Genomic DNA, 21685 nt, shown 5'->3' with positions numbered 1-21685 from the left:
GACCATGGTCCCGAAACGACTGAGTCGAAAATTGTAAGCGAAAATCGTTGTGATAGCTCCTACTGTTCAGTACATGGACCGCCGCAGTTGATGCTAAGATTGCAGGGTAGGCTACTTTCAGACGTGATAGCATGGACCAAAACAAGGAAAAAATGTATTAAACATGGACTCTAAAATGTATACCGTAAGAGCTATTAGCACTTGTTCATATTCGCTGCTGTAAATCACGTATCTTCAACTGAACAAGCGTCCACGGGTATACATTTTAGAGCTTGTGTTTAGTAAACCTCTTTTTTCTTTGGTCCATATTATCTTCTCCAAAAATTTGGAAATCAAGGGGCATGTAGAAGAAGAGATGCGTTTCACGGTACCAAAGATGATCAACTGCTCATAGTTCATCAGGCATTCGTTTTAGAGCCCTTGTTTACTACACATTTTGTTCTTGTTTGGGTCTACACTTCCATCTCTGAAAATTGCCTACCCTACAGTCACAGCAACATCACTATCGGTACATGTATCTGAAGTCAGAGATATGATAACGATTTTCGCTTCTAACTTTCGATTCTGTCCATTTCCGGAACAACGTCCCTTACCTCAGATTGATACATTTACCCCTTTCCATCGTCTCGGAAAGTGTGAACGTATCGTCCTGTATGTAACGTAAAATATGCAGAATGCCTGGTTACGTGTAAGAGGGGGCCGGATGGCCATCTCTTTCCAGGGTAAATAAATAAATAACTAAAAAATATAGGCAAGTAAAATATTGTATGCAAAAATTGCCACTCCAAGAAAAAAGTACAAGTTGAAGGTTGTGTGTCCGGAAGCAGTAAGCATTACACGAGGCTTAGTCGCTGAGGTATTCTCAGGTGAAGTGGAGTTGTGACAGTAACTACTGTTTGATATCAGTGGGCAGAATGTGAGTATGTGAGTTAGGACAGAATACAGTGTTTTGTTTTCAGGAAATAGCGTTGACCCTTAAAACAATGCCAACAAGATGAGGTGCTCTAGTGACGTAGCCTCATTGCTCTTCGATATGACGTATGCTGCGCTTCCTGTGACTTCGTAGTCAGCACGGCATTAATCCCTATTCATAACTCCCAGTAAACCATTGGGCTAAATCTGTCTAAATTTCGTGGACATGCTAATTGCGCAAATGATATAAACGTGGCTTCCACCACATCCTAAGTGATTATTAAGGCTCTTGTCAAAATTAAAGCAGATGAACGGCTTTCTTAAGGTAATGCCCCTCAGGATGTGTCCCATTTTACATCAGCTTAGTTTATTTTTCTAGTACCAACATCGATATCCATAACCAAGCGGGTTGAAGGCTTCTGTTCTGCCAGTGGTAGACCCCTCTAGTGTGACATAGAAGCCAGCAAAAAGTAAGCTGGATTAAAAAAAAAAAATCATCATTCTCCCAGGAAACGTAGCATTGATTCACCGCCACAAAAAATCATCTACATAAGCTGAAGACAAATAAGTCACCAGAACCAAATGGAATCCTAATACGGTTTTACATAGAGTACTCTTCTGCAGTAGCCTCATACTAAGCTTGCGTTTATAGTGATTATCGCAACCAGTAGGAAACCCAAAGATGATGGAGAAAAGAATAATTGACCCCCGTGTAAGACTTGAGTAAAACAACGGACCTACAAATTATAGACGAAATGTCGGTATGTTACTGAATTTTTATGGATATTCTCCTCCTGGAAGGAGAAAAGCTTATATCCACAGATCAACACGGATTTAAAAAGCTGCGCTCGTGGGATACTCAACTTGCTCTTTTCTCGCATGATTATCTTGCGAAACATGGATGAACGACGATAGGCTGAGTTCTTATTCCTATGTTCCGGAAAGCGATTGACACAGTCCATAGTGAAGAGTGTCAACGAGCGTCCGAGCATACGGAATAGGTACTCATACATCTGACTCGTTCGAAGACGCTTTAAGCGTCTGCAGCTCGTGGTCGTGCGGTAACGTTCTCGCTTCCCGCGTTCGAGTTCCCGGGCTCGATTACCGGCGGGGTCAGGGATTTTCTCTGCCTCGTGATGACTGGGTGTTGTGTGATGTCCTAAGGTTAGTTAGGTTTAAGTAGTTCTAAGTTCTAGGGGACTGACGACCATAGCTGTTACGTCCCATAATGCTCAGAGCCATTTGAACCAATTTTTTGAACGCTTTAAGTACAATGCTGGCCATGAAAGTTGCTACACCACGAAGATGACGTGCTACAGACGCGAAATTTAACTGACAGGAAGAAGATGCTGTGATACGCAAATGATTAGCTTTTCAGAGCATTCACACAAGGTTGGCGCCGGTGGCGACACCTACAACATGCTGAGATGGGAAAAGTTTCCAACCGTATTCTCATACACAAACAGCAGTTGACCGACGTTGCCTGGTGAAACGTTGTTGTGATGCCTCGTGTAAGCAGGAGAAATGCGTACCTTCACTTTTCCGACTTTGATAAAGGTCGGATTGTAGCCTATCGCGATTGCGGTTTATCGTATCGCGACATTGCTGCTCGCGTTGGTCGAGATCCAATGACTGTTAGCAGAATATGGAATCGGTGGGTTCAGGAGGGTAATACGGAACGCAACGGCCTCGTATCACTAGCAGTCGAGATGACAGGCATCTTATCCGAATGGCTGTAACGGATCGTGCAGCCACGTCTCGATCTCCGAGTCAACAGATGGGGGGGAGGGGGGGGGGACGTTTGCAAGTCAACAACCATTTCCACGATCAGGTCGACGACGTTTGCAGCAGTATGGACTGTCAGCTTGGAGACCATGGCTGCGGTTACCCTTGACGCTTCATCACAGACAGGAGCGCCTGCGATGGTGTACTCAACAACGAACCTGGGTGCACGAATGGCAAAACGTCATTTTTTCGGATGAATCCAGGTTCTGTTTACAGCATCATGATGGTCGCATCCGTGTCTGGCGACATCGCGGTGAACGCACACTGGAAGCGTGGATTCGTCATCGCCATACTGGCGTATCACCCGGCGTGATGGTATGGGGTGCCATTGGTTACACGTCTCGGTCACCTCTTGTTCGCATTGACGGCACTTTGAACTGTGGACGTTAGTAACATTTCAAATGTGTTACGACCTGTGGCTCTCCCCTTCATTCGATCCCTGCGATCCCTGCGAACATTTCAGCAGGATAATGCACGACCGCATGTTGGAGGTCCTGTACGGGCCTTTCTGGATACAGAAAATGTTCGACTGCTGCCCTGGTCAGCACATTCTCCAGATCTCTCATCAACTGAAAACGTCTGGTCAATGGTGCCTGACAAACTGGCTCGTCACAATACGCCAGTCACTACTCTTGATGAACTGTGGTATCGCATTGAAGCTGCATGGGCAGCTGTACCTGTACACGCCATCCAAGGTCAGTTTGACTCAATGCCCAGGCGTATCAAGGTTGTTATTACGGCCAGAGGTGGTTGTTCTGGGTAGTGATTTCTCAGGATCAATGCACCTAAATTGCGTGAAAGTGTAATCACATGTTAGTTCTAGTATACTATATTTGTCCAATGAATACCCCTTTATCATCTGCATTTATTCTTGGTGTAGCAATTTTAATGTCCAGTAGTGTAATAGAAGCCAATAGGTTGTGCTGGAACACGTGTATTCATTGGCGACAAGGTATAGTCAGGAGTGGCCCAGGGTAATGTTACAGATCCAAAATTGTTCTGTCTATACAGGGTGTTACAAAAAGGTACGCCCAAACTTTTAGGAAACATTCCTCACACACAAAGAAAGAAAATATGTTATGTGGACATGCGTCCGCAAACGCTTACTTTGCATGTTAGAGCTCATTTTATTACTTTTCTTCAAATCACATTAATCGTGGGATGGAAACACACAGCAACAGAACGTTCCAGCGTGACTTCAAACACTTTGTTACAGGAAATGTTCAAAACGTCCTCCGCTAGCGAGGACACATGCATCCACCCTCCGTCGTATGGAATCCCTGATGCGCTGATGCAGCCCTGGAGAATGGCGTATTGTATCACAGCCGTCCACAATACGAGCACGAAGAGTCTGTACATTTGGTACCGGGGTTGCGTAGACAAGAGCTTTCAAATGCCCCAATAAATGAAAGTCAAGAGGGTTGAGGTCAGGAGAGCGTGGAGGCCATGGAATTGGCCCGCCTCTACCAATCCATCGGTCACCGAATCTGTTGTTGAAAAGTGTACGAACACTTCGACTGAAATGTGCAGGAGCTCCATCGTGCATGAACCACATGTTGTGTCGTACTTGTAAATGCACGTGTACTAGCGGCACAGGTAGAGTATCCCGTATGAAATCGTGATAACGTGCTCCATTGCGGGTAGGTGGAAGAACATGGGGCCCAATCAAGACATCACCAACAATGCCTGCCCAAACGTTCACAGGAAATCTGTGTTGATGACGTGATTGCACAATTGCGTGCGGATTCTCGTCAGCGCACACATGTTGATTGTGAAAATTAACAATTTGATCACGTTGGAATGAAGCCTCATCCGTAAAGAGAACATTTGCTCTGAAATGAGGATTGACACATTGTTGGATGAACCATTCGCAGAAGTGTACCCGTGGAGGCCAATCAGCTGCTGATAGTGCCTGCACATGCTGTACATGGTACAGAAACAACTGGTTCTCCCGTAGCACTCTCCATGCAGTGACGTGGTCAACGTTACCTTGTACAGCAGCAACTTCTCTGACGCTGACATTAGGGTTACCGTCAACTGCACGAAGAATTGCCTCGTCCATTGCAGGTGTCCTCGTCGTTCTAGGTCTTCCCCAGTCGTGAGTCATAGGCTGCAATGTTCCGTGCTCCCTAAGACCCGATCAATTGCTTCGAACGTCTTCCTGTCGGGACACCTTCGTTCTGGAAATCTGTCTCGATACAAACGTACCGCGCCACGGCTATTGTCCCGTGCTAATCCATACAACAAATGGGCAATGCTTCGAACGTCTTCCTGTCGGGACACCTTCGTTCTGGAAATCTGTCTCGATACAAACGTACCACGCCACGGCTATTGTCCCGTGCTAATCCATACAACAAATGGGCATCTGCTAACCCCGCATTTGTAAACATTGCACTGACTGCAAAACGACGTTCGTGATGAACACTAACCTGCTGATGCTACGTACTGATGTGCTTGATTCTAGTACTGTAGAGCAATGAGTCTCATGTCAACACAAGCACCGAAGTCAACATTACCTTCCTTCAATTGGGTCAACTGGCGGTGAATCGAGGAAGTACAGTACATACTGACGAAACTAAAATGAGCTCTAACATGGAAATTAAGCGTTTCCGGACACATGTCCACATAACATCTTTTCTTTATTTGTGTGTGAGCAATGTTTCCTGAAAGATTGGCCGTACCTTTTTCAAACACCCTGTATACAAACGGCGTGAGGCATAGTGTGAACAGCATCCTGCCACTGTTTGCTGATGACGGTGTTATGTGCGGGTAAGTGGCATTGTTGTGTGACTATAAGAAGATACAGAATGACTTGAATAGAATTTCTATTTCGTGTGATGATCGGGTGCTTGCTCTAAATGTAGGAAAATTAACTTAATGAAGATGAACAGCAAATGCAATATTTTAGTGTTCAAATACAGCATTACAGTATTAGTCACGTCGATTAGTTATCTAGACTTACGGTTACAGCGTGACATGAAATGAAACGAGTACGTAACGTCGCTTGTAGGGAATGTGGATGGTGGACTTCGGTTTAATGGGAGAATTCTTGGAAATTGTAGTTCGTCTATAAAGAATACCACGTGCAGAACACTTGTGTGACCCATTTTTAAGTAGTGCTCTAGTGTCTGAGATCCTCATAAAGTCGGGTTAAAGGAAGACATGGAACCAATTCAGAGGTGGTCTGGTAAATTTGTTATCGGTAGGTTCGATCAGCATGCGAGTGTTCAGGAAATGTTCCCCGAAGTTAAATTGGAATCCCTGGAAGAAAAGTAAGGAAGGAAAATTAAGGTTTAAAGTTCAAATGTGTGTGAAATCTTACGGGACTTAACTGCTAAGGTCATCAGTCCCTAAGCTTGCACACTACTTAATCTAAATTATCCTCAGGACAAACACACACACACACACACACACACACACACACACACACACACACACATGCCCGAGGGAGGACTCGAACCCCCTCAGGGACCAGCCGCACAGTCCATGACTGCAGCGCCCTAGACCGCTCGGCTAATCACGCGCGGCTAAGGTTTAAAGTTCCGTCGACAACAAAGTCATCAGAGACGGAGCAAAAGCTCAGATTGTTTTAAGGTTCAAATGGTTCAAATGGCTCTGAGCACTATGGGACTTAACATCTTAGGTCATCAGTCCCCTAGAACTTAGAACTACTTAAACCTAACTAACCTAAGGACATCACACACATCCATGCCCAAGGCAGGATTCGAACCTGCGACCGTAGCAGTCCCGCGGTTCCGGACTGCAGCGCCTAGAACCGCAAGACCACCGCGGCCGGCGACTGTTTTAAGGATGGGGGAGGATATCGACCGAGACCTCTTTAAAGGAAATATTCCAGCATTTCACTGGAACGATTTAGAGAAATCATGGGGAACCTAAATTGGGATGGCCGAACGTGGACTTGAACCGGGGAATCCCTGGAGTAAAGACGACGTCCTCTTCGCGAAACACTATTCACAAAGTACAGAGAACCGGTATTAGCGTCAGACTGTAGAATGACGTTACTGCTAGCGTGATAGACCTCTCGTAAGGACTGCGAAGAAAGGTACAGGTAATCAGGGCTCGTACGGATGCATATTAATAATGGTTTTTCCCTCTCTGTTTTCGAGTGGAATAGGAAAGGGAATGCCTAGCTCTAGTGCAATGTGTCCTCTGCATGTATCGTGTAGTAGCTTACAGAGTCTGTGCGTATATGTAAATGTAGAGTAGAGTATCGATTCGCAAACCGTCAGTAAAGGTGAACGGATTTTACGAACAGCAAATGAAGAAGTCAAGGACAAAGTGTCCGTCCGCGTATTGTTGCAGTTCAATTTGAGCACCTCTAGGGTGAAAATTATACAAACTGTAAGGGTTCCTAAATTGATTAATAGTGATGTCACATTTGAACACACATCGACGCAGGCGGAAGGTCATGGGAAAAAAAACACTAATAGATGACCCTGTAAGCGTCTAAACGTAAATGGGGTCAGCTACAAATGACAACTGAATCGCAAAACGAAGGCTATGGTTTGAGTTACACATTACAACATCCGTACTCCTTAATGTGCATAACAGCACAAGTTCTGAAGTCAACAGTTGTGGCCCTTTTAGTTAGGTAACCATATTCACCACGGCAATGTTGTACCACATCGGATGGGAAAAATAGGTTTTAGTTGTCCTGAGATTAAAACAAACATAAATAGCCAAATGACATCGGTTTTTAATTGTCCTAGGACCATAAACTGTACAAAAAGCAATATGACATCGGCTTTCAGTTGTCCTGTTTATGCAAAAAGCAAAAAAATATATCGGTTTCTAATTTTCGTGAGACTGGCGCAAGATATATTCGGTATGCTGTCCACCGTTTTCTGCCCCAAGTTGAAATCGAGAATTAGCATGTTCCACGACAGATCGGAGTGTCACGGGGGTCACGTTCAGAATGCGTTGCGCAATGCGTGCTTCTCAATTTAGCTACGTTCGTAGCTGGAGCAGTGAGTACAATCCAAACTGATCACCGAGATCGGCTTCTACCAGTAATTTTCCACTCGTTTGTATGGATAACAATGCAGGATGTATTCTAGTATTTTATGCGTCCTGCTCGCAGTCATGTCCAACGTACGGACAATTCCCAGGGAACTACACGTCTACACACCACCGCTCGATCCCTCATGTGATGCTGTCACCACATCTTCGACAAATGTCGGATTAACTACTTTTCTCTCTCTGCCACATTACAATTTAAAAGAACCTGTCTTTTTCAAATTTTGTAATCATTTTCTCCAGGTCCTTAGCAGACATCGGCCCAATACCTTTTTTCATGCCCTTCAATGTCCGGAATTTCTGCGGGACTACTGGGACATAGTTACAGTTCCTGTAAAAGAACTTTACCAGCAGCACGCGATCCTTCTTGGGGAGAATCATGCCGGGCGCCTCGACTAAAAGAGGAACAGCGGCGTGCCGCGCGTCTGTTGGTGTACATATTCTGACGCTTAATGAGCACCTATTGCTCAAATTTTCGTTAAATTTTATTTGTTCCATTATCTTCCCTCTCTGCTTCAATAATATACTCTGTTCAAATTTGACGTCATCCTCAGATGTGGCTCTCTTCCCACCACGTTTTGAAACTCTAACTTTAATTACGTTGTATATTACATTTAATTTTAAGTATGCGGGGAGATAATGTGTACTGTAGACCGTGGTATTTAATCTAGATTCAAATAATATGACAATGACTAAAGTGGTGCGTATGTCCTGAAGCTCTGCAGCCCAATGAATGTATCGAAACTATCTAAGAAGACACTGAAGTCTAAAATGTAGCTCTCGTAGAAGTTCCATAACGTTACTACTATCCTGAAGTTTAGTAAACTCACTTTCAGTTTGTTCATAGGAATTTGATGATATAGAAAGCTAACGTTTCTACGACATAAACGTTGCTCGAAGTGTACTAGATCTGAAGTGGTTGGTGTATTATACGACATCTTACACATGCAAATAAGTGGCATGTTACGTTTCGAAACTCATCAGTATCTTCTACGTCGTGAAAGCCGCAGCGGTATACATACACAAGTAACTGGTAGTGCACTGGCAACATTTTTCTGTTACTCTTGGCACCATCGTCGACAGCTGTCACTGGGTTGGCTGCTCTGGTCATGAGATATGATCCCTCCAGTAACGGGATACCGTTCTGCAGATGGCATATGCTGCATGAGGTACTTTATTTAAATAGTCCCTTCAACTCCGATTAGTTAATGGCTAGATCGTGTGATTGTGCGCCTGAATGTATCGCAAACTAGGCATCGGTTCAGAAACAAGCAAAACTGAATTGGGGAGCGTGTACGACTTAAATCACAGTTATATATCATGCACCTCTCTAACATTCAAATTTTATTTCATTAGTAGTTGCTACTAGTTGTTGTGCAGGTCACGATAAAAATTAATTATATTCCAATGCTTACACACTTTTCTAAATAATTAATAATGATACGGTCGAATTACACTGTTTTAACCAGTGCGTTATAGAACAGATAAAATCAATATGTAAACGCCCGTTTGAATTACTGTGAAATCTATAACACGCATGGATATAATGGCGATAAAAAAAATTACTCTCATCAAAATCTCAAAATTCCACTCAGGCAAATTTTGGAAGAATTATGCAGGGAGACAGTGAATGCTCATTGCTGAATACGACGCTTGTCATTTATCGGTCTATTCTACTAATTGTTGAAATTCCAACGTCAGGAAGGACAGCAAATAAGGGAATTTTACTTATCGTTTATACAAAATGCAGTAGGAAATATACATAATTAATTTTGCAGGTAATTTGAGGGTATTCTGAGTACAGAATTTTGTACACAGCAGAAAGCCTGTAGCCCGACTGGTTTCTAGTCGAACTGAACTTGGATGACAGTTATGGGTAAGTTGCTCAATGCCGCTACAAATGCACGCCAGAGTTCATCAGTCGTAGGGCCGGCGAATGATTTGCGCGCGAGTTTCTCGGCCAACCAAAAACCAGATGGTTTCATTAAATGAGAATGAACTGACCAGGCAAACAGTCGATCACCCTCCTTACCATGGTGAGTCGGGACAGCACGAGCAATATGCGGTCCAGTGTTATCTTGTTGATAAACACCGTCCCGGTGGCTCCGTCGACAGAGCACAACCACCAGCGTTAACGTATCTGAAATATAAAGGATGGTGTCCAAATTACCGGTTGCACGAACCAGAGAAGATCGTGTAGTGTACCACAGGCGCCACATATCATCAGTCCAGTTGATGGACTCATATAAAGATGATGAATGCAATCTGGCAACCTTACTTCTCCTCGAAACCTCCTCATGCAAATATTTCCTATAAGATTTTGTACGGAGAACTTGTGCTCGTCTGAAAAGACGACTTGATACCATCCCTGCGTCCAGTGTTGTTGGATGTACAATGTCGGCTCTCCTCCCACGGCTTCTTTCTCCAGGGAAGTTGCAGTAACGGTCATGGCGCTACCAGGCGTCGTCACACTGACCGTGTAGATATTTTTCCTTCTGTGGCGAAAGTGCGTTCCTCGTTTGCGTGTTCACTATAAGTGTGTCGTCTCGGGCGGTAGTCGCGTTGGGCCCCTGAGACTCTTCATGGCGTTGAGTATGTCACTGCTGAACCCATCGATTCCATATTCATATGACAGCTGTGAGAACCCGGTCATCAAGAGCAGCGGAATCACGAAACTATAAACTGCATTCTCCTTAGGCTAGTATACAACCGTTATTGGATCCTGATACATTCTGCCTGACTTCCTCCTCCTTACAAAGACGTAATTCAACATTCAAATGTGTTTCTCAGTGAGAAACCTGCTGCATAATAAGTAAATAATGTATGTGGTACGGATAATGAAATGCTAATCATTTGCATCTGCGACATACTCCGCAAGCCACCTAATGGTGCGTGGCGATGGGAAGAATTAAGCCTCTGTATCGGCTCTAATTCCTCGAATTTTCTCGTCGTTGTCTCTATGCGACATATATGTGGGAGGCAGTAACATGTTTCCCGACTCTTCCCGGAAAGTGCTCTCTCGAAATGTCGACAGTAGTCCTCTCCGTTGTGCACAACGCATCGTGCGGTTCTAGGCGCTACAGTCTAGAGCCGAGCGACCGTTCCGGTCGCAGGTTCGAATCCTGCCTCGGGCATGGATGTGTGTGATGTCCTTAGGTTAGTTAGGTTTAATTAGTTCTAAGTTCTAGGCGACTGATGACCTCAGAAGTCAAGTCGCATAGTGCTCAGAGCCATTTGAACAATTTTTTGCATCGAATTCATGGGAGACTTCTTTGAAAAGGACCATCAAAATTTCAAAATTATGAGGATGAGTAAAGGTATGTTGTCAAAAAATTATGATCATCCTTTATTGAACAGCCCTCGTACTTTACGGTAGATACTGTTTCCAATAGTATCTCATAAATACTGAAGTTTTACAGCGGCTTTCTTTTCCTATGTATGCGCAATACGTTCTATTTATTTAATTTCGGGGTCAACTGCGAGAGCTCGCACCATTCATCAGTCCTATGAAGGAAATTCCGCAGACAGATACTGTCTTCTGGGATGGCTACTTTGTTAGAGACAACCACATCATCAGCGAACGGTGTTAAAGAGCATCCTGTACTTTCTACTGAGTAGTTTATATACATTGCAAATAATAACGGTCCTATCACGCTTCCCTGCGGTACTGCGGAAATCACCTTTACATCTATCGATTTCTTCCGCTACGTGCGACATTCTGAAATTTTCATGGAAGGGCAGTGAGGGGCGGTGTCAAACGGCTTCCTGAAATTAAGGAGCAGCTCATCAACCTGAGCGCCACTGAATACAGCGCGATGGATCTGGTGGAGAAACAGAGCGAGCTGAGTCTCGCAAGATCTCTGTCTGCAGAATCATTGTTGACTTTTAAGGAGGAGATTTTCGTTCTCCAAAAAAATCATAATTCTAGAGCATAAAACATGTTCCATAAATTTACAACACGCTGATGTCAAAGATAAAGGTCTGTAATTTTGCTTATCTGACCTTCTTGAAAACGGCAATGACCTGCACTTTTCTCCAGTCGCTAGGACCCTTCATTGCTCCAGGAGTCTACAATACACTGCTGCTAGAAGGAAAGAACATTCTTTCGCATAATCTTTAAAGAATTCGAAAGGTATCTCATCTGGTTCTGATGCCTTTCCACTACTAAGCAACTGTAGTTGCTTTTCTGTTCCACTATCGATTATTTCAATATCTGTCATTTCGACGTTCGTGCGATGACTGAAAGAAGGGACGGTGTTACGATCTTCTGCGGTAAAACACCTTCGGAAGACCGAATTCAGTATTTCGGTCTTCTCTCTGCCATCTCCAGTTTCCGTGCCATTATGGTCACTGAGTGACTGCATAGGTGATTTCGAACTGCTTAGTGATTTTACATAAGACGAAAACCTCTTACGGGCCTTACTCAGATAGGTTGACAAAATTTTACTTTTAAAGTCATTCATCGCTTCTCTCATTGGTCTCCTTGCTCTCATTTTCGCTGTGCTCAGCTCTTGTTTATTAGCTACGTTTTGACTTCTCACGACTCTGTGATAAGACTCTCTTTGTTTACGAAGCAGTTTTCTAAATCGGATATTAAACGACGGTGTGTCTTTCCGATCTCTTAAAACGTTGCTCGGATCATACTTTTGTAAGGCATACTGAACGATGCTTTTGAATTCTTTTTCCATTCTTCGTCCTCATCACTGCATATTTTATGCTGACTAATCAGATACGCTGCAATATGTATCCTATCACTTTTGCTAAGCAAAAATATCTCCCAACTTTTCTTAACAGTCAATGTAAAACCAATAGTTGTGTGAGTGTGTGAATTTCTAAGGGACCAAACTGCTGAGGTTATCGGTCCCTAGACTTACTCTCTACTTAAACTAACTTATTCTATGAACAACACACACACACCCATGCCCGAGGGAGGACGAATCTCCGGCGGGAGGGGACGCGCAGTCCGTGACATGGCGCCTGAAAATAGTTCAAATGGCTCTGAGCACTAAGGGACTTAACATCTGAGGTCATCAGTACCCTAGACTTAGAACTACTTAAACTTAACTAACCTAAGGACATCACACACATCCACGCCCGTGGTAGAAACACGGCGCCTCAAACCGCGCGGCCACTCCGCACGGCAAACCTTTTGACATAGCTGCTATCACAGCCTTATAATTACTAATTCTTTTCTATGCGTTAACAGATTCGATAAGTTCGGTTCTGTTTGTTGCTAGAAGATCTAAGGCGTCACTTTCATGAGTTGGTTCTCTAACTATGTTCTCAAAGTAATTTTCGGACAAAACATTCAGAATAACGTCTGTCTCTGGCACCAGTTTTGATAGAATGACTCTCCCAATGTGTACCTAGCAAGCTGTTGCCACTCTCTACTACAACAGCAAGATCAGGTAAATTGTTAACGATATTCTTTTAAGTTCTGTCTGCCCTATAAGGGCACCCGTTATCATTTTGACCGACTTTGTCGCTTACCTTCAGCCAGATTAATTGTCGTTCGGCATCCGTGATAACCTCGCCAGACATTATCGACTTCTTTACTGCAATAAATACACTGCCACCGTTAGCCAGTAACCTATCCTTAAGATAAATTTCCATATGGAATTTATGGCCGGGATCCCCTTCTGGGGAATTCGGCCGCCTGGTGCAAGTCTTTTAGTTGACGCCACTTCGGCGACTTGCGCGTCGATGATGATCGAATAATGGTGAGGACTAAACACAAACTCAGTCCCGACTTGAGAAAATCCCCGACTTGGCTGATAATCGAGCCCTGGGCCTCGAGATCAAGAGTCAACAATACTAACCAGAAGACCACGAGCTGCTGACATTCTTACCATAAATATTCCAAACTGAACCTACGATTTCGTAGCTATTCACTGCCGGATTCAACGAACGTTTTGTTCGTAATACTATCCGGGCATTATTTTGCCCACAGTCAGTTTAACGCTTAGTGAATGCCGCCTTCATGGCGCTGCGATTTTAATAGCTAACAGTGAATGAATCGTCACTATACATAAACGCTTGCCATTACCAAGCACACTGAACTAAATGAAACAAAACTATTGAATCTCACCCAAAGATTTAATTTTTGTACGCTTTCAACAGAAAAAGAAAAAGCAACGCTGAAATACTGCTCACAAAGCAAAACAGTAGTTAGACAGTACATCCACATCTTAATGAAATTCATATAACACGCATGATTAACAATCTTTATAGCTACCTCTGCTCTCAGTTTTACATATTCAATTTTATACGTGCACAGTTCTCTCAAAGCTCTGCCAGAAATAAGAGCACATCATGAGTTTATGTCAATATACAGTGTTCCCTTTATCTTGACCACCCTAATTAACTGTTTGTCCAGATGCAAATTACAAAATGTTTCAAGCAAATGTTCGTTAGCCGTCAGGGTGATATCAATCAGCATGACTGACGTCGTTGTAGCTTCATTTCTTTGTTTTTTTACAAAGATATGAACAGCGGCATGACTTTTTTAAATGGCACCCTGTATTTTTTATTCGGTAATTTATTTCCTCTCCTAAAGAGCTATTCAAAAATGTATCACAATATACCATTCACTGAAACACAACGTTATTAATAACATAACACAACACTGACTTTGAGTTCGAGATCACAATCTCATCCATTTGCTGGAGCTGTCAGATAACAAATGAAAACCAAGTAAAAACATAACAAAAAACTGACTTCGTCTCTCCTGTACCATTGCCCAGGAGTAGAACATTCAAAGGTGCTCAAAGTGGTGACCCTGGAACCGATACACAGGTGCACTCGTTGCATGAAAGAATTATTTACTGCTTCCAGTGATGCCTGCTGAAGAGAATTACAAGCAAGCACAATACCTTCCTGCATGTCCTCCGGAGTTGTTGGAATATCGCGATAGACAACGTCCTTAATGCATCCCCAAAGTAAAAAGTCCAGAGGATTTAAATGAGGAGACCTAGCACGCCAAGTAACTGTTCCTCCTCGACAAATCCACCTGGCAGGATAGCTTCGGTTCAGAACACGACTTGCACGCAAGGCACTATGTGCTGGACATCCATCGTGTTGACACCACAGAAGCATTCCGGTTCATACCGGCAATTCATCCAGAAGAGGAGGAAGAATTCGTCTGAGGAAGTTGGCATAAGCCGTGCCGTTTTGACTACCATTGATGAAATAAGGGCCAATAACTGGAGTACCAAGCATCCCACACCAGGCGTTAACGCTCCACTGACGCTAATGTTCCACCTGTCTAACACATCATGCGTTGTCGCTGGACCAATAATCCATGTTCCATGCATTTACCTGTCGTTTGTTTGAGAAGGAAGATTCATCGGTAACTAGAGCATTGGAGAAGAAGTTCGGGTTGGCGAGGATTTGCTGCTGTCCCCACTGACAGAACTGTACACGATTCTGGGAATCATTCTCATGGAATTCTTGATGTAGGTGCACATGGTAAGGATGGAACCGGTGAAGTGTAAGAATACGATTTATACAGGTTTTAGGGATGCCAATATCGTGTTAAAGTTGTCGTTTGCTAACATATGGATTCATAGCAACTGAAGCTAGAACAGTAACTTCGGCAGCCTCGCTGTGCGGGTGCTACGACGCTTGCGTTGTCGTGGGTTGAAACTTCCCGTTTCCTGAAGCGTCGCAACATGACGAGAAAACATCCGTCGGGAAGATGGGTTCTTGTCAGGATATCGCTCTCTGTACAGTTCCGCTGCCTGCGTAGCATTTCGCCTACCTTCAACAACAAAAACAACAACAATAAAAGAAACATTATGTCGATGCAGTTTGTAGGAAGAACAGCCTTTACTGCATGCCTGCTCTACACAACAGTATTGATAAGGACTAAACTACTGTATTAAATGTACCCGTATATAAGAAAACAGTATCGCAATTACTGTTCTGCTAACTTACATTCCGCATAGATGAGTAGCATTTCTATCTTCTCTTCGCTGGTGTACATTCTACTCACACAACTCTTCAGTTGACGATGGTTGACGGAATGACTGGCGTGCATTCTAGTTATGTTTACAATTGTCCTCTGTCAACGTGAGCATGTGGATATGTTCCATTACCCCGAATACCTGCAACTAAGCTCTGGGAGAGTCAACGTCAATGTTATGTTATGTAATTAATAACATTGTGTTTCAGTGAATGGTACACTGTGATACATTTTTGAATAGCTTTTTAGGAGAGGAAATGAATTACCGAATTTAAAATGCAGGGTGCTATTTAAAAAAGTCATGCCGCTGTTAATATCTTTGTAAAAAACAAAGCTACAACTAAGGCAATCGTGCTGATTAATGTCCCCCTGACGGCTAAAAAACATTTGCCTGAAACATTTTGTAATTTGCATCTGGACAAACAGTTATTTAGGGCGGTCAAGATAAATGGAACACCCTGTATACACCTCACTATCTGATCAAAAGTAGCCGACACACCTATGTAATGCGAAACTGATCACTTGAAATCATAAGAGGAGAACTCGTCAGCATAAAATGAGGCAGAGAGTATTGTGCTGTTAGTGGGGAAGCAGTAACAGTAAAATGCGACGGACAGGAGAGTTTACTGACTTCGAATGGAGACTAGTCAGCTGAGTAACAAATCCAGCAGGGACATCAGCTCCCTACCTTCTCAGTTTTTGGACTTTAAGGAAAAATGGGCTTCCACCAGAAAAAATTGGAAATTTTTGGTAAGTTTCTGTGGTACCAAGCAACGGAGGTCATCGGTCCGTAGGCTTACACACTAGTTAATCTAACTTAAACTAACTTACGCCAAGGACAACACTCACACCTCTGCCCGACGGAGGACTCGAACCTCCGACGGGTGGAGCCGCGCGAACTGTGGCAAGGAGCCTTAGACCGCAAGGCTATATCGCTCGGCTCAGAAGCAGAGTTCAAGCCGTCATTAAGGTGAAGCGTAGACACAAGCCATGTTAATTTTCAGTAATAGATGTCCTGATACTTTTGATAAAATAGAAAATTAACAAAGAATGTGGTCATAAACTCTTCTTTAAATTGGATAAAATGTTCTTGATTAACTTGCTGCATCAAATTAGGATACAATCCCAAACTTTCGGTGATTGCTTCCTTCATTGTTTCAGAGGTTAAGTCTGAGTGTTATGAAACTGGTGAAACTCCCACTTCGACGCCCAGAGGATGGCATCGGATTAGCTGGACTACGTCACGGATATGGCGCATGCTGAGGTGTCACCTTCAGCGTCCATAGACAACATTTTCTCCGTCTGTCCAGCGCCACTTGGCGCGTCACCACTTATATCAGGCAGTAAACTATGAAACGTCTTCCTCTGCCCTCTTTCTTTATCAAGTGCACGTTTCCATGCATTTATAAGTGCATGGTCGATGCCTCTATTAAAGTTGTTGTCACAAAGTCTGATTTCGACGCTTCCATGACCACAGAAACCCAGTTGTTCGATGCATGAGGATTATCGTTTGTTGAAACATAATATTGTATTTATTTAACAGCCTCCGTTTATTTTTCGAAATCCTTGTATTTAAACAGACTCTCATGCTCAAGGTAGTGTTATAGGCCCTTTTCTGTTCCTTATCTATATAAACGATTTGGGAGACAATCTGAGCAGCCGTATTCGGTTGTTTGCAGATGACGCTGTCGTTTATCGACTAATAAAGTCATCAGAAACTCAAAACAAATTGCAAAACTATTTATAAGAAATATCTGAATGGTACGAAAAGTGGCAGTTGACCCTAAATAACGGAAAGTGTGAGGTCATCCACATGAGTGCTAAAAGGAACTCGTTAAACTTCGGTTACACGATAAATAAGTCTGATCTAAAAGGCATAAATTCAACTAAATACCTTGGTATTACAATTACGAACAACTTAAATTGGAAAGAAAACATAGAAGATGTTGTGGGGAAGGCTAATCAATGGCTGCGTTTTGTTGGCAGGACACTTAGAAAATTTAAAAGACCTACTAAGGAGACTGCCTACACTACGCTTATCCATCCTCTTTTAGAATACTGCTGCGCGGTGTGGGATCCTAATCAAACAGGACTGACAGAGTACATCGAAAAAGTTCAAAGAAAGGCAGCATGTTTTGTATTATCGAGGAATATGCCATAGAAATGATACAGGATTTGGGATGGAAATCATTAAAAGAAAGGCGTTTTTCGTTGCGACGGAATCTTCTCACGAAATTCCAATCACCAACTGTCTCCTCAGAATGCGAAAATATTTTGTAGACACCAACCTACATAGGGCGGAACGATCACCATGATAAAATAAGGGAAATAAGAGCTCGTACGAAATGATATAGGTGTTCATTCTTTCCGCGCGCTATATGAGATTGGAATAATAGAGAATTGTGAAGGTGGTTCGATGAACCCTCTGCCAGGCACTTAAATGTGAGTTGCAGAGTATCCATGTAGATGTAGATGAACACAGCTATCGGCAAATGTCCCTACAGACGGCCCCACGTAACTGCAGCCACTCTCGCAAGGAATATTATAGATTCGTGGTAGTCTCAGGCCCAGATTATCTTTAACAGGTCACAACAATAATTTAACAGTCTGTCCCGATAGCTGAGTGGTCAGCGTGACAGATTGCCGTCCTATGGGCCCGGGTTCTATTCCCGGCGGGTCGATGATTTTCTGCGCTCAGGGACTGGGTGTTGTGTTGTCTTCATCATCATTTCATCCCCATCTGGCGCGCAGGTCGCCCAATGAGGCGTCGAATGTAGTACGACTTGCACCAAGGTGACCGGACCTGCCCCGTAAGGCGCCTTCCGGCCAATGACACCAAATGCTAATTTCATTTCCAATAACTTAATTTTCATAGGTGGGCTGGAGACTAGTCTGATTTCTTTCCCGTACAAGCCTCTACGTATCTCACTACTTGCATCTCAGAATTGAGGCCTCCGCGTTATGTATTAGTCCTCTTGGCTCGGCACAGTAGCATCTCGTCTTGGTTTCGTTGACAGCACAGATCTAATATCACGGACAGAATACCGGTTCCTTCTGAATATTATCGTCAGATGTTCAGTCCACCTACTTTCCATTTGATCAACAAATCTAAGAAAGGCAACTTCTAGTCTTTATATATCTGTAAATCTTAAGTTAGGATGTGTGTCATTCATAACGTCGATGAACTGCAGCAGCACCTCACTGGCATGTGACGAAATTAAACATGTACGATCGTCATATCTGTAGAAGCAGGATGGGTGGAGGGGGCCATTGTTCAACGCTCGTTCTTCGAAATACTCCAGAAAAAAAAAAAAAATAGCTCTGGTTGGTGACAGCGACGAACCCATGGATATCCCATCGGTCATTTCATAATAATTTCGGCTGTACAAAAAATATGTAGTCGTCGAGGTGAATCGAAATTATTTTAAAATTTCAGGAGATAAATGAGTGACCAACAGTTTTAATGCATTCTCTAATGGTACCTCCGTAAAAAATGGAGACCACGTCAATTACGTATCTTAGCACCCTGTGTCTGTAGGAGAGCCGCTAGTCCAACTTGCAGACCATACAATCTTCGTGGCCTACGCACTCTTGACCATAAATTTATCAAAAGTTCGTGAGAGCCACAAGAATTCTTGAACAGCTCCTCTGTCTCTCTGTTAAGTGCTGATATTGAATCCTGGTTGAAAATCCGTTATATTCCAATTGTAAGCCTACTATCTTACGATAATCTGTAGCATTGAGAGTAACAGTAGTAGCTCACTAGTCGGCCGATAACACAACTAACTCTTTATTCTTCGACAACGAATTAAGTCCTTGCTTCTCCACTCTGCTAATAATGTACTTGCTGCTGTTGGCTGTCGCTTAAGTCCGACTAGTAGCGAGATTTACCTTATCCGCTGCCTCTTGAGAAATACGCCGCACTGCTTGTTCTACAATCTCGGTGACTGGTAGTGTTGGAGAAGATGGAGCAGAATTCAGTACTTTACAGAGAACCAAGATTGTGGCTTTGTCTAGTCCCTCATCACTTCGTTCACTCTTAAACCATACTCCGTAATCATTAGACTGTTCATTCTCTTCAGTACGTTCTAAATATGGTTCAAATGGCTCTGAGCACTATGGGACTTAACTGCTGTGGTCATCAGTCCCCTAGAACTTAGAACTACTTTAACCTAACTAACCTAAGGACATCACACACATCCATCCCCGAGGCAGGATTCGAACCTGCGACCGTAGCGGTCACGCGGTTCCAGACTGAAGCGCCTAGAACCGCACGGCCACACCGGCCGGCGGTACACAAACATATTACTACTGACGTAAGTAAGCGGACTATATCCCAGGAGTGAACTGTGAGCGAGGAAAAGAGGAAAACATTCAAGGGAAAAGATGTACAATGAATTCAGAAAGCACAGGGAATCAGAAACTGAATACCTATTGTAAAGTTGAACTTCCTGTTTTGAATAGACCCGCGATTGGAAGAAGACAAAAAGCAGTGTACTTGGCTAATAACTTTGGCTGTAAGTTCATAAGACGTTTACAGACAGGTACCACAGTCTACAAGAGGTGTGATATCTGACCATAACTAGACGACGAATTTCAACGATTTCGGCTAGACAAATGTGTGTAGAGCTTAGTGTCCCGTTAGAGCCACAGTTCCTCGACATAATTTGTATAATTTGTATTGGAGATTCAGCATAGTGCTATTGACTAACGATCGCGTGTGTCCAGATGATTGCAATGACGAAAGGTCGGTTTATTTTAGAGTCAATAAAAGTGATGTCACACCATTAAACAATAGCACATTCGTCTCCCCTTCTGTTCGCTGAATGAATCTTTTCAGATATTTGCCTGAATGGAAAGTGATAGCCGTTACAGTCACAGGAGAATCGTCGAAGAATTCCAGTTTGGTATGGGCATATGTTACGGGGATAACTGTACGGAGTTTCGTACCGTATTTACTGATAGTAAGAAAGAATACTTTTACGCCCATAAATTCGTACATGTTTTACTGCAACCAGTTGTTCGGCCTTTCAAAAGCGCCATGACTCCAACTGTGGTAATGAAATGAAATGTCGTGTGGCTAGGGCCACCCGTCGGGTAGACGAGTCGTCTGGTCCAAGTCTTTTGAGGTGACACCACTTCCGCGACTTGCGCGTCGATGTGGATGAGAAGATGGTTCTGAGGACTGCACAACACCCAGTCCCCTTTGCACAGCATTCCATCGCGCTGACCACTCAGCTATCATGGCGGACAGTGTGGTAATATCTGTCTGGTTATAGCTCCGATGGACGAACTTTTCGCAAGTGAATATCTTCCGCAAGGACAGGCTAACAATGGATCCCATACAGTAAATCTTATATGCAATAGGGAGACGAAATTCAGCACGTCAGCAACGAAATAGGCCTCTTACATACCTTCTCACAGCTCGTTTTATGGATTTTAACAACTGCCAACAGAGCTTTTAGCTACCTCATAGCGAATCGAGTACGTCCTTTACAAGCCCAGCTCGTGACTACTGATAACGATATCCCCTATTAGTGAAATTTTTTCCAGCTTTCAATCTCGTCAACTGGTTTAAAATCAACAAGCTTCCAGCTGTGTGTTCCTCGGCCTTTATCAAGTGGTGACCGTCGTGTGGCTACTGCTGGTATGTTTATTTAGTCACTCTGTCTTCTGTGACGTCACTAGTACCCACTGCAGCGCCATATATATAGTAATGTTTCCACTGCACAATCGCCGCTCTCGCTCCAGTCTTCGGTTGACCTGGTCTCAGACTGTGCTTAGCTGCTGGCCGCCATCTTTAATGATGTTGTTGTCAGAAATTTTAATCTCGGTGGCTTTTTATGACATTATCACAGAAACCATTTATTCCTTTAATACAAGTTGTTTCATCGAATGCAACTTGGTCTCCTTTTTCCAAAGTGTGTTCTGCTAGCACCGAGTTCTCAGGATGCTGTATGCGGTAGCAAATCTCGTGTTCTATACAGC

This window comes from Schistocerca piceifrons, chromosome X (genome assembly GCF_021461385.2).
Source record: "Schistocerca piceifrons isolate TAMUIC-IGC-003096 chromosome X, iqSchPice1.1, whole genome shotgun sequence".
In the NCBI taxonomy this organism is placed as follows: domain Eukaryota; kingdom Metazoa; phylum Arthropoda; class Insecta; order Orthoptera; family Acrididae; genus Schistocerca; species Schistocerca piceifrons.
This window is presented reverse-complemented; position numbering follows the sequence as displayed.